Source organism: Phodopus roborovskii, unplaced genomic scaffold (genome assembly GCF_943737965.1).
Source record: "Phodopus roborovskii unplaced genomic scaffold, PHOROB, whole genome shotgun sequence".
NCBI classification, from domain to species: domain Eukaryota; kingdom Metazoa; phylum Chordata; class Mammalia; order Rodentia; family Cricetidae; genus Phodopus; species Phodopus roborovskii.
This window is the reverse complement of record NW_026125290.1, coordinates 54,392-66,234: the sequence shown is the minus strand read 5'-3', so window position 1 is coordinate 66,234 and position 11,843 is coordinate 54,392.

Genomic DNA, 11,843 nt, shown 5'->3' with positions numbered 1-11,843 from the left:
CAGAAACAGGGAGGTAGAAAGGCTGGCTTACCCTGACTTGACAAGGTTTAGCAGTCTCCTGCAAGCACAGTAGGACAGCGTGTCCAAAGTCAGCCATTTCTGGTGGGGGCAGTTCTTTGCCCAAAGGCCATTAGCTGAGGAGAGAATGGACTCCAGAAGAAGTGAAATCAGTGCCCAACATACCTTGGGTGCTGTCAGGAGCAATAATAGTGTCTCGTGTCAACGGAGTACTAATATTAAAACATTTAAATGCCATATTCTGCAGGTCTATGAAGTGTTTGAAAATCAAAATCTATATCTTACTAATCTCATAGATATAAGAAATATGGGTGAGAATATCTGTAGTTCTTGGGAACCTAGCTGTACAAAGGCTGAAGTTTCCCAAAATAATTTAGCAAGGACAAAAACTTTTTAAAAATTTAACTATATACATATATATTTCTCACTAACAGATACAACTGAAATGTCTCGAGTACAGGTAGAACTGTAAAATGCAATATGATAAAATATCCTAAGTTGTATCATGCAAAATATATACATCAAAATAGTTTTATATTTATGCGCAAAACAAAAACAGAAGACCCTAAACAGTCAACATACAAAAATCTAACAACTTGTCTATAGCTAAATTGCTAAAGTTCACTAGAAAAATTATGTAAATCTACCTATATCCTATCCTAACCATACCTTTCCTGTTCATACCCTAAACTTATCCAAAAGAGATACCACCATCTTCTGAACATCACCTTTCATACCCAACCCTCAACTAAAAATCTGTGTGGGTTCATACCCGACTTCTGGTACCAGATGTAGATGCACAGACTAAGACACACGGGATGTGGTTAAGCATAGGTTAAATTTATTCGGGGAGAAGTCACATAAACAAGTTCCCACTCCAAGGGTCAATACCAGGCTACTGTCTGAGTGGAACTAAGAGAGCAAGCTGGGGTCTGGGACCCCAGACCTAGCCTTTACCACCCCTTCCATCACGTCCGCACCCATTTGGGTGTAGTCAGTGCAACAGGTGATGAACAGTTTTCAAATAAACATTGGAGAACGTAGTAAGTTGTATCTTGAGTTTTTATTTGGACAGGAAACAATCTCTTACCTTTAGTGAAATTCCAACTCGCAATCGGTGGCAGACAAGTACTCTGTCATTGAGCTACATCATGAGGCCAATGATTTTAGCTGTGCCTCCCCGCCCCCCACCTTTGCTAAGCACAGTTTTTGCCATCCATGTGCAGTGTACAATGTATTTTAACCTTGTTGAACTTGAGTTTGTCCTTTCTCCAAAATAAGACAGTTCCATGCTTTTATTGTGAAGAATGTCATAGCTAACTTATTTGTGAATAATCAGGAAAAAAACCTACAAAAGCTTGAATCATTTTCTCTTTGAACCTTTCTGGCAGTTAATGGAATACCAGACCAGAGATGCGAAAGTAGTTTCACATCAGTCTGAAGGAGACTGCCACACATTTCCTTCAGTGCCTTCATGATGTGTGTGTAAATAAAAAGGAAGCTGGTTGTGTGTGTGTGTGTTGTTTTTGTTGTTAAGCTGTGTGTGTGTGTTGTTTGTTTTTGAATGATACTCCCATTTGGTTGTTTTGGAGGGGGGGAAAGAGTTGAAAATAGGTCCTCATTTTGTAGCAGTCATCTGTAAGGATGTATAGTTGATTATCTCCATCAGTATCTGCTGATTAACTTCATCTTACTGTTTGGCTCCTAAGTTTATTTGTCATGTGGGGTATTGGGGTCAGGGGAGTTGTACAGTCATGTAGCCATTTCCATCTTTGTCAGACACTGCTGCCTGGATTTCTTCACGGTCTGCATCTTTCATTTCTCTGGCTATCATATTAAAGATATATTATGACAGGAGGAGGAAATGTCTTCAGTAGGTTTGCTGTTGCCCTTCAAGTCCATTTAGTGACTGAATTAACTTTTCCTATTTATTAGTCGGTGATTTTATTCCTTCTCAGTCTTAATTTACTTACTGGTTTCCCAAGACAGGTTTCTTTGTGTAGCTGTCTGTCCAGCACTCCCTCTGTAGACCACGTTGGCTTTCAACAACTTGAGATCTGAGATTAAAGGCACGAACCATTTCATAGTTTTGACGCACTTCCCCCACCTCCTAAACAGCTTATTTTCTCCACTAGCTCCTACTTTTATATTGTGTAGTGCTTTTAAATGTATGATGTCTGTACATATGGAGGCCTGAGGGTAGCTTGTGCAGTCATTTCCATTTGTGCAGGGATCTAACTTAGGTCATCAAGCTTGGTAAAATAAGTGACTTTACTCACAGAGCCATCTCCCCTCCCTGTCTACAGAGTGAGTTCCAGGACAACCAGGGCTGTTACTGGAAACCCTGTCTGGAAAAACCAAAACAGTAGCCTGGACTGGCCTAGAACTTACTGGATGTACCAGGACAGTGAAGCTGTCTATCCCCTCTATCTTTTGCCTCTGGGCTTGCTGTGTACCTGGGCAACAGGCCCCTTGAGTCTTCTCACTTCTAGATCCTTTTTCTTCCCAGATTTCTCCTCTATTTATTTTCTCTACCAGCCCTGCCTATCTCTCTTTCCTGGCTACTAGCCATTCAGCTTTTTATTAGACCAATCAGGTGTTTTAGACAGGCAAAGTAATACAGCTTCACAGGTGATGATCCTGACTGCCTCACCATGTCTGGCTTCTTAATTTATTGTTTGAAAGAGTGTCTCAGTGTGTAGCCATTCTCCTGCCTCAGCCTCATGAGTTCTGGTATTACTAGAGTGTAATACTGGAAACATTGAGTAGGTTTGTAACTTGTCTGAGGTATCTCTACAGAGGAGCCAGTGGAGGCTTATTCTTCCAGTGTGCAACTCTTGTCTTTAAGCCACGATGGGATGTATAAGGAATACTCTCCCCACCCTTTCTGCCCTTTGATACCAGTTCCTAGATACTTTGATGTCCTCATTATAATACTTAAAATTAAAGGAATAGTGTTCCACCCATTTTCTCTGACTCAGATTCTCACTGTAAGACACATGTTGAAATGTACGGCGGCATCCATTTAATCTTGCAAAGTACAGAGTTGATCTGTGTCGAAGACATAGGCTCAGGTTTTCCATCCTTGATCGGAAAAGCAGCACTCAAAACCAAGAAGGTAAGTTATATTGTGGCTCGTTTGGGATCGCAAAAGGATTGGCTGAAAACAATACTTGAATAGCCTGGTGAGTTGACTTTGGTTCTGAGCCAGGCAGTTACGTGCTGCCCGGGCAGAGCATTTTTCTGAAAGACTTGTCCATTCTCCTCAACATTTTGGAACCACGGTGGGGAAGAGGTGGGCGAGGGGGACCATAGCAGGAAAACAAGAGATCCCTCTGCTTGGAATAGTGCAGACTGCAGCATGGGCCATCCCTAGGGGCGTGTGTGCGCGTGCGTATGCGTCGCCCTGGTAACCCGGGAGGCGGAAAGGCGCTGAATCACCAGCGTCAGTGCAGCCGCAGGGGCAGGCAGGTGTTACCTGCAGGTGTGCCTTGCAGGTGTCCAGACTGGACACTAGCTCCTGGGTGGTGGGGAGCACTGCGGAGCCTGGAGACTGGTGGGGATGGAGGTAAGAGCCGCACTCCCCGTGCCGCGGGTCTTGTTTTGATTGATGGATTCTCAGCAGGGTGGAGTCAGGGAGACTTGGGTATTTAACAAACCTCAAACCCAAGAATCAGTTTCTTTAAAAGTTCATTCAGTGCTAAATACGTTTCATATCTGCTCTGGGCAGTAATCAGAGGCTTTCTATTTGGGCTCCAGGTCCCCTGCTTTCTAGTTGGGGTTCTGCATTACCTCTGCCTAGGGATGTGTCCTTGCTACCATTTGCCAAATGCATCCATTTATCTCCCTTTCCTTACTGTCACCTGAAGCTTACTGGTGTTTAAAGGTGTTCTGCTCTTTGAATTCCCTCCAAGGAATGCACAGACATTTCAGGAGCACGAAACTGGAGTCGTTAGCTATCATTCTCAACACCATTTGTTCTCATGGTTGTATGAAGGGAGAAAGCAGTTTGATTATATTCGTGTTCATGTGTATTGCTGGTTTTCCTGAACATTTTTGTTGCTGGGTTAAACGTTGATATTTTTCTACTGCTTGAACAGAAAAGTTGAATGATTTTTTTTTTGTTAATAATGGAAAAAATTATGTCATATTTCCTTAAAAAAAACAAGAATTTTTGAAGTGGATATGTATATTACTTTATTCCTGAAATTCACAGTGCCTGTGAAAATTCTTCAGCGAGACGATTGAAGTTATGCCACATGTAAATTTGTATTTTGAACTCATGATTCCACTTATTTCTAATGCAGATGTGGCAAAATGGAGATATCAATTCAGTTCTAAACTTAGAATTCATGGAGAAATCTAAATTCTCTACAACTTGAAAAAGATATTTAAAAACAAAAACATGTTGCACCAATTTTTAGAACCACAGGTAACAGGAACACCCTTCACATCTTTGCTATATAAAATGTCAAAGCAGGGCACGCATTTCCTTTCAGAAAAATACAAATAATTCATCTAATACCCTCACAATTTAGAAAACTAAAGGAGAGAACCAGTAAGTTCTAAAAGAATACATATGTTTAAGTTTCTTTTCTTGACTCAACATCACTACCAACAGCACCCCACTACCCTATCTGATCCCCACCAGCCAAACAGAGAATCATTCTTTGTAAATAAGTCTGTGAAGTAGGGATGTCTGTTTGGGGGTCTAGAGTTGAGTGACTGAGATAGCCTGGTGAGAAAGGTAGCCTGCTTAGAGTTGTGGCTCAACTGTTAGTGGCAACCTGACACTGGGGAAACTATAACCTCCAAGCCTCAGTTTCTTCATCTGTAAAACATAGAAAATAGTAAGACCTACTCAGCAGAATTTCAATAAGAACTAAAATAACTAAAATGTAACTCCCACATGCTGAGCTGTAAGTGCTCAAACCCAAGTGTTGGAGGTTAGCTTGGAAACAAACAGGGATGACATTGGTTTTGTTGTTGTTGTTTTTAGTCAACATTTTTATTTTCTTTGTGTGTGTGTGTGTCTGCCTCATACAGAACTTGAACCTCTAGATCTAGGGTCCCAGGTATTGTGAGCTTCCTGACATTGGGGCTGGGATCTGAAGTTAGAGGTCCATTTAAAAGATTTAAAAGATTAATGAAAGGGCTAGAGAGATGGCTCAGTGGTTAATAGCACCTCTCCCAGAGGTGCTGAGTTCAATTCCCAGAACCTGCATGGTGGCTCACAACCATCCATAATGAGATCAAGTGCCCTCCTGTATACATAATAAATAAATCTTTAAAAAAAATTAATAAAATAATATGTACACAAAAGCTTTTTGGTTAAGTCCCCCCCACCCCTGGTTGTTTTGTTTGTTTGTTTTTGAGACAGGCTTTATCTGTGTAACCCTGTCTGTCCTGGAACTCGTTCTGTAGATCAGGCTGACCTGAGACTCAGATCCACCTGCTCTGAGTGCTGGGTTAAAGCCCTGAAGCATGCCACCACACCACAACCTCTTTAATCTCTGCGTTGAGGTGGGATGATCTATTTGGTCTATTTGAGATCCTGTCTCAAAAGAAACAACAAAGCTAAATAAATAAAAGTTATATTTTTAAAAAGACTTGAATGTTTTATGTGACTGTATGTATACTGTATGTGTCTGGGTACCTAAAGAGGCCAAAAGAGAGTGCTGGATCCTTTGGAGTTGGAGTTCCAGGTGGTTGTGAGCTGCCTAGTGTGAGTTCTCTGGAAGAGCAGTAAGTCCCCTTAGCCACTGAGCGAACCACCATTCCAGTCCAATAAAAGTTATTTTTGAAATAAAAAGTGTTCAGGAAAACATTTATCTCTTTAAAATAATGTGGCACTAAAAGAATTATTTCAGTGTGGCCAAAAGTTTTTCTGATGTATAAAGTCAATTTTCATTAGAAACATCAGAAATCCATACATCTTTTCTTGTAATAGCTTTATAAAAACAATAACTATAACAGATAATCTAAATGCATGCCAATTTAATACTGAGTTAATTACATTTAATACTCCATGGAAGGGGATTTTATTCAACAGGCATAAAATAACTGGGAGGTTATTGTTCTATTTCTTTTGTAAATCCATTTTGACACAGACCCTGTGTCAAAAACCACATAACACAAATCACATCCATTAGAGCACTGCCTTTATCACATTTCTTAAAATGAGTTAAGTTCCGAATGCATTTTGGAAGGATCCAAATTCACAATTAGCACATGCTTTGAATATCTTAGCCTGGGAAATCATATTTTTTGCCAATTCTCCGAAGTTTTTGACCCTTGTATTACATTTTTTTTTTTTTCCGTCAGCTTTGTGAAGTATAGCTGACTAATAAAAATTGAGCTGAGAATGATTAATACATATATCTGTAATTCTAACATTTGGAAGAGGGAGACAGGAGTATCTGAAATTCAAGGTCATCCTTGACTACATAGTAAATTCGAAATTCATCTGGGCTGCCTGATACCCTCTCCAAAAAGAAATCCACAAAACCAAAAACAGCAAATGACCCAGCAACAAAACCTTACCACCAGGGTCAGAGATGGCTTAATAGGTAAAGGTACCTCCCACCAAACTTGACAACTTGAATCTGATCCCTGGGACCCATAGGGTTGAATGAGAACTGGTTCCCATAAGCTATTCTTTAACACATGTGCTGTGGCATGCATAAACCCACCCACATATACATACACACCACACACATAAATAAATGAAAATGTTAAAAACAAAATACTTACCATGTGGTATAATATATATATATATATATATATATATATATATATACACACACACACACACACACACACACACACACACTCACACACACACATACATTGTGATTTCTCAGTCTATCTAATCTGTCCATCACCCCATATACTTGTCTATTTTTGTGCGTGATAAAATCAATTAGTTTTTTCCCTTAACAAATATATACCATACATAGGCTGTAAGACCCACTAAATTGTGAAATAACCAGATTTTCCTGGATTTATTCTATCTTTGTTTTGGCTCCGAAGCTGGTACCAGTGGCCTGAAAACTTGGTGCTTAATATATGTAGAGTTGTCCTAGAAGGTTCATCTTGATCCAGCAGTAAGTAGATGTGTGACCAGAATCCACAACTGGTTAAAGATCTACTTCTTGGACCTAACATTCCAAATCTAAGTCCATAACCTAAACTTACATATGAATTAGGTTTATAACCAGTGGTAATATAACCGGTTACCATATTGTTCCCTGATGGACCCATTCAGTCTTTTACTAGTTACCATATTGCTCCCTAATGGGCCCATTCAGTCCTTTAAGTTGATCGTCCCTTGTAATTGGACTTTAAAATGTCATTTGGCATTTCCATTATGCAGAGATGGACCCAGAAACAACATAATATTTTGGCAGTGTTTTAGGAGAGTACTTAATGCAATTCTAGTAATAAAGGGGTGGAGTCTATCTTCTCAGCAGTTCTGATTCAGGTCACTACCCCACACCATGCACAGAGCCTTAGGAATGATCTCAGCAAGGTTGGCCCATGAGCCAGTTTTGTCTCTCATGAAATGATTCTTTAAAACTCCACTAATCAGATCTGCTGCCTTTTAACACAGATGAGATGAATCCTCTTGGGACTGTCACCTTTTTTAAAGTCCCTAATTCCCCAGCTAAGTTAATCCTTGACAACCACTTAGCTCTTAATCATCTCTTGGTAAAATAAGGAGATGTTCATGCAATAACCGATGCCTTCTGAGTCAGACATGGCAGCACATGTCTATAACCCTGCACTTGGAAGGCTAAAGCAAGATGGTTGTGGGTTTTCAGCCCAGTCTGGGCTACATAGAAAGTTCCAGACCATTATTAACCACATTGAGAGATTCTGTTTCCAACATAAAAACAAAATCAACTAACACATTCTGTTGCATCTATATGAACACTATAAGCCAGGTCAAATTCAGTGCCAAAGAGATATATACACGTTAGAGGGAGTGCCCCAGTTCACAGGGTAAACTCTGCCTCCATTGTCTATACTGCAACTAAGGATGATCCCTCACATTTAACATGGCTTCTGCTCTTCCCCTCCAAGTAGAAACTGCACTTCTGTTAAGTTTTTAACCCTGTATTTTTAATCTCTTGGTAAAGTTTGTGTCTTTCAGGACACAGAAGTTTCATGCTAAGGTGATGATAATATTGGTGATGATGATGCTGGTGGTGATGATGATGATGATTCCAATGGTGTCTCCAGGGAAAAGAGTTTGGACCCTAGCAATCTATTAAACCAATCAGGAGATGTTCACATCTGTATGAAAAGTAAATACTTTTAGTTACAAGAAGAAATTACAGAAGACAGATTGCATTATACTAAGGAGCATAAAAACTGGCGAGATGGCTCAGTGGGTAGAGCTGTTTGCCCTGAAAGTCTGATGACCTGAGTTCAATTCAGATCCTACAGAAGAAGGAAAGAATTGGCCCCTTGAAAGTCATTCTGACCGAACTTGCCACTCTTTATTCTAGTTTGTTTTCTATTTCTGTGATAAAACACTGACCAAAAGCAGCTGTGGGAAAGGCCTATTTTATCTCACATTTCCATGGTAGCCTATTTTTGAAGGAAGCCAGAGCAAGAACTCAAGCAGGAGGCAGGAAATGATGCAGAGAACATGGAGGAATGCCACCTATTGGCTTGCTCTACTGAGCCCTCCTATACCAATCAACAACAACAACAACAATAATAATAATAATAATGCTCCTATATACTTGTTTACAGGCCAAGTAATTGAGGTTCCTTCTTCCTAGATTACTCTAGCTTATGTCACATTGACAAAAAACTAACCATCACTACTCCCTGGCAGTAACAATAAATAAAAATTTAAAAGTTAGAAAAGATTAAGGAAGATGAAATTTCTTGTGGGGAAATAAAGATTATAGGACACTTGACCTTCCTCAAGATGAAATACACACACAGATACACATGTATGTGTATATATATGCATACATATATATTTTCACATACATGTATGTGTGTGTGAGAGAGAGAGAGGATTTGGCTGGAGAAAGTGTGATGAGTATTCTTGATTGTCAACTTGACTATATCTGTAATTCAAATCTAAGTGGCTGGGTACAGCAGTGAGGGATTATTTATTTATTTATTGGTAATTAAATACTTTGAAGTGGGAAGACCCATTTTTAATCTGGAACTTTTGGAGTTAGAAGATAGACCTTTAATCTACACCTTTTGGGCAGGGACTCCCCTTCTGCTGGCAGCCTGTATGAAGGACAGGGAAGAAGGAAGCTTCCTTTCTTGGTCTGCTTGCTTTTGCTCCCACTGGCAAGTCCATTTGTTCACTGGCTCTAGAGCTGAAGACCAGCTCAGACATCCAGCCTCACAGACAGAAAAACTACTGGATTCTTGGATCTTGTGTTGGTGTAAGCCATTCTAATAAGTACCCTTTACACACACACACACACACACACACACACACACACACACACACCTAGTTTCTGTTCCTCTAGTGAACACTGACTAATAAAGAGAGCAAGTGTTCTATAGAACATCTTGTTGCATCTTGCTTTTGTCTTTATTTTTTTTAAATAGAATGTATTTATTGTGTACATGTGTAGTGTATGTTTGTGAGCACATGTGTCACAGAATGCTTACGGAGGCAGCAGACAACTCTGTGGAATCAGTTCTCTTCTTCCACCTTTATGTGGGTTCCAGGATAGAACTCGGACCTCCAGGCTAATGCATGCGGCACATTTACTCCCTGGGGAACTATCCCCAGGCTAACACATGAAGCACCTTTACCCCTGAACTCTTTTGTCATTTTGCCATCCCTTTAAGTGACCCAAGCTGTTAGTACTATGTCAGAGTAAACGGCTTTACCACTTGATTGGCAGCTATCAAATCTTTGCCCTGCACCTGTCTGTAGCTACAACCACTTCAGAGACTGAAACTGGATCAAGGGCCCCTGTAGCTCCTGACCTCTCATCAGAACGGTAAACCCCTATTTCAGCTCTCAGATTTCACAGACAGGCCAGGAGAAGGCAATCAGGCATGTCTTCTTTAGCAATTTGGTGAGTTGTCATCGTGACAGCTGTGTCTCAGCCACTCTAGTAGACTTTGTTTGGTGACAGATAGATACCCTAAGGAGACTTAACATAATAGCAGCTATTCAGAGACTCTGATCTGGTCTTGGGAACTGCCACACCCTCTGTTCTGAAGGCCCTCATATTAACAAGCACTGTGAGCCGAACACAAGCACAGCCACTGTGTCGGTGCCACATAAACTACTACTGTGAGGGGACTACATGAAGAGAAACCGTGTGAGCTCATCACGCGAACAGCCACATCATGCAAACAGCCACCATCAGCTTATCACACTATCCGTCCCTGGGAGCTCACCAGATCGACAAATAGTATGAGTGGGAGGAACACCCAATGGTGGCCCTAGCACACAACAGCAGGCAGGCCTGAGAATCTGGGTTTAAAGGTCACTGAACTTTCCCAATAGCAAGTGCAAATCTCCCAGCTTCCCGCATGAGAGAGCAGGAGACAGCTGTCATGAATTGGACCAGCCTCACCAATGAATGGAAGGAGCTGCATCCTTCTGACAGGCAGATGCTTACTTCTCCCCAGCTATGAGGCAAGAAGACTAGTGAAGCACAAAAAGACCCAAGCTCATTCAGAACCCCTGGAGGAACCCAGAAAGCTCAGAGCAGTTGACAGTTGGGAGGGTTACATGGCTTTCCTCTCGGCCCTGGAACAAGCTTTTGACAGCCGAAACCTGTAGTGAGATAGTCCTTCTGTGGCACTGACCACGCCCATTGGGGGTGGAGCGATGGGCGGAAGTGACCTGTGGAAGGAAGTGGGGGGGAGGTGCTACAGAAGGACTATCTCACTACAATTCCCCTTTTAGTCTAAAGAAAAGATTTAGGCTTAATACAAAACTATATACAAAACAGTGAATAACAAGTGTGCTCTAAGAAAAGGAAAATCGAGAACAAAATGACCTACAGAAACCAAGCTCAACACAACTTCCAATACCTCAAGTTCACATGAATAAAAAATACTAAGTGAGCAAACAAATGAAAGAAGAACAGTAAACTCTGTTGTTTAGGCCAGCACTTCTGAAATTTTTCCTACTCATAAAATTTCTTTTCACTTGAAAAAGGTTATGTGACTCTGAAGATATAGGTCTATTAGGCAGAAAAAGCAAATATTTGCTGATAGTAGATTATAAATTTAATTTACCAGTCACTGTGGAACACACCTTTAATCCCAGCACTTAGGAGGCAGAAGCAGGCTGATGTCTGTGATTTCAAGGTCAGCCTGATCTACATTGAGAGTTCCACTCCAGCCAGGACTATGTAGTGAGACCCTGTCTCCAAAACAAAATCAAAAAAAAAGTTTAATTTACAACAATTCTTTGGTATAAATGTAATTTTACCACTTATTAAAGACGAAGGCAAATTTTCATAGTAATGAGATGGATATGATCATTTTACATAAAGGATTAAATTGACTCAAGATATGCTACTTACTAGACCTAGAATATTTTCAATATTTTTCCTAGTTGATTGATTTTTTTATTATTGTCATTGCTGAAAACACTATTTTACATAATACATAGTATAAAATGGGAGAGCTACATTTAGGATCATTTCAGAAATTGTTAGAATTTTTTTCTTAATCCTCAGCCAAAATTACTTGAATGTCCTGACTTTAGCAAGTCAGCAATTCAAACAGTGATTTTTGCAAATGGTTATTTATTATGTAATTTATTATGTATATAGTGTTCTGCCTGCATGTGTGCCTGCAAGCCACAAGAA